We start from the raw sequence: 3,273 nt of genomic DNA, 5'->3' as shown, positions 1-3,273 counted from the left end.
TACAAAATCAATAACACTATCTGAATTCTGAGTTCCTATGGATGCCAATCATTCTGAACTTCAAAGGATAAAGTGAGATGCCAAAACTGTTCAGAAGCAAAAAGCTACTAGTCCCGCTCATCTAATTGGAACTAATCTTTATTGATATTTTTAAAATTTATTGTATATTCTCTTCTTTTTATCCTATTTTGTTTTTAGTTGCCTGGGGACAAGCAACAATTTAAGTTTGGTGTTGTGATGAGCGGATAATTTATACCCTTTTTAGCATTATTTTTACATAGTTTTTAGTATGTTTTAGTTACTTTTTATTATATTTTTATTAGTTTTTATGCAAAAATCACATTTCTATACTTTACTATGAGTTTGTGTGTTTTTTTGTAATTTCAGGTATTTTCTGGCTGAAATTGAGGGACCGGAGCAAAAATCTGATTCAGAGGCTGAGAAAGGACTGCAGATGCTATTGGATTCTGACCCTCCTGCACTATTTTGGAGCTACAGAAGCCCAATTGGTGCACTCTCAATTGCGTTGGAAAGTAGACATCTTGGGCTTTTCAGCAATGGACAATAGTCCATACTTTGCCCGAGATTTGATGGCCCAAACTGGCGTCTAAACGCCCACCAGAGACCCTTTTCTGGCGTAAAATGCCAGAACTAGCACCAGAACTGGAGTTAAACGCTGAAACTGGCATCCAAGCTGGCATTTAACTCTAGAAATGGCCTATGCATGTGTAAAGCTCAATGCTCAGCCCAAGCACACACCAAGTGGGCCCCGGAAGTGGATTTCTGCACTATCTGCACTTAGTTACTTATTTTCTGTAATCCCTAGTAACTAGTTTAGTATAAATAGCACTCTTACTACTTGTATTTGGATGGTTGGAACCCTCTTTTCACTTTTATGTTATATTTTGGAGGCTGGCCATTCAGCCATGCCTAGACCTTTTTCTCTTATGTATTTTCAACGGTGGAGTTTCTACACCCCACAGATTAAGGTGCGGAGCTCTGCTGTTCTTCATGAATTAATGCAAGTACTATTGTTTTTCTTTCAATTCACGCCTACTTCTTCTCCAAGATATACTCTTGTACTTAATTCAGTTAAGTCAGAATGAAGGGGTGACCCGTGACAATCACCCACTATCTTCGTTACTCGCTTGGCCAAGATCCGCGTGCCTGACAACCACAAGCGGTCTACATAATGTTCAACGTAGTCATTGGATGACAGTTGGAGTATATTCTCTTGGGTCTCTGATCTGCGATTCGCATCGTCTCTCCTGACAACAGAGCATCCGAATATGAGATTAGAACCTTCGTGGTATAGGCTAGAACCATTGGCAGCATTCCTGAGATCCGGAAAGTCTAAACCTTGTCTGTGGTATTCCGAGTAGGATCTGGGAAGGGATGACTGTGACGAGCTTCAAACCTGCGAATGTTAGGCGCAGTGACAGTGTGCAAAAGGATAGAGAGATCTTATTCCGACGCTAGTGAGAACCGACAGATGATTAGCTATGCGGTAGCTGTACTTGGTATTTTTCATCCGAGACGAGAAATCCGATGGTTGATTAGCCGTGCAGAGGCCGTACCTGGTATTTTTCATCCGAGAAGATCATACAGCTTGCCATGGAAGGGAGCACGCATGATTAGAAGAAGGCAATAGGAAAGCAGAGGTTCAGAAGCAACGAAGCATCTCCAAACGCTTATCTAAAATTCCCACCAATGAATTACATAAGTATCTTTATTTTATTTTATGTTTTATTTATCTTTTAATTATCAAAACCTCATAACCATTTGAATCCGCCTGACTAAGATTTACAAGATGACCATAGCTTGCTTCAAGTCGACAATCTCCGTGGGATCGACCCTTACTCACGTAAGGTATTAGTTGGACGACCCAGTGCACTTGCTGGTTAGTTGTGCGGAGTTGTGAAAAGTGTGAATCATAATTTCGTGCACCATTAAGTAATTGGCATTATTAATTAAAGCCAATGAAAGCATGCATGAACCCTTTATTAGTAATGCCCAATTGGCAAATGAACAAATCATGCTGTACGTTGGCTTTACTAAGTAATATAATTAAAGTATGCATGCATTTAATTATTAATGCCAAATGAATGAAATGAAAGCAAAGTTAAAGCAAGGAAGCAACGTTCATTAAGCAAGAGAGCGCTAGCATTCATTAAACAATGAGCATTCACTTTGGAAGTGAACATGGCGTTCACTTTCTTACCTTTTGCGTGAATTTCATGTTGGGAGAGGAAGCTCGTGTTGGCCAAACACACTAGGAGCGCTCAAATACTCAGCGTAGCGCTCAACAAAGCAACTGAGCGCTCAAATAGCGAGCGCCAAGTGAGGAAGGCGCACCAAAGAAGCCAGCGCTCAAAGAGTGAGCGTGGCGTTCAATAATTGAGCGCTAGGGGAGGCAACATGCGCACCAAAGGCATGCTGAAGGAGTGAACGGGGCGTTCACTTTGCCAACTGAATGCTCCACTGGGAGCATCAATTAAGCATGCATCCTGACCCACTTCTACAAGGCCAAACCAGCAAAAGCCCCAAAGCAAACAAAGCCCATTGATATGACTCAAAGACACAAGAAATAGTTAGATTAGGAATTTCATTTGAATTGTAATTTATTTTCAATTTCAATTTCATTTTCATTTTGTAAAGCCTATATAAAGGCATCAGTTTCATTTCATTAGGAATTAGGCAGGCTCTGCTAGAGAGCAATAGGAGTAGGAGTAGGATTAGAATAGAAGACTCTCTTTGATACACATTTATTTTTCTGCACTTTACATTTCAAGTATTGAATTCAATTTAGTTTATGCAATTTACATCTTACTGCAATTCTGTTCTTCTGCACTTTCACATTTTCGTTTCCCTTGAGCTTGATTTACTTTTCTGCAAGTCTACATTCTGCAACTTTACATTTGAGCTTGCTGTGATCTGAAATTACTTTTCATGCAATTTACAATTCCTGCAGTTGTCCTGAGTTTTTGATTTACTGCCTCTTTAATTTCCAGCACCCAATTCCCTTTACATTCGATGCAATTTATGTTTCTTTCTCTTTAAGATTCAGTCACTTTACTTTCTGCAATTTAAATTCCCTACAATTTACATTCTGTTATCCAATTTTCATTCAATTCATCACTGTCTGCTTGACTAAACCGATCACTCACTAAAGTTGCTTGATCCATCAATCCCTGTAGGATCGATCTCACTCTTGTGATTTATTACTACTTAATGCGACCCGATACACTTGCCGGTGACTTTGTGTAGAATCGT

The sequence above is a fragment of the Arachis ipaensis genome, chromosome B7, assembly GCF_059453495.1.
Source record: "Arachis ipaensis isolate K30076 ecotype BB chromosome B7, ASM5945349v1, whole genome shotgun sequence".
Lineage (NCBI taxonomy): Eukaryota > Viridiplantae > Streptophyta > Magnoliopsida > Fabales > Fabaceae > Arachis > Arachis ipaensis.
This window is presented reverse-complemented; position numbering follows the sequence as displayed.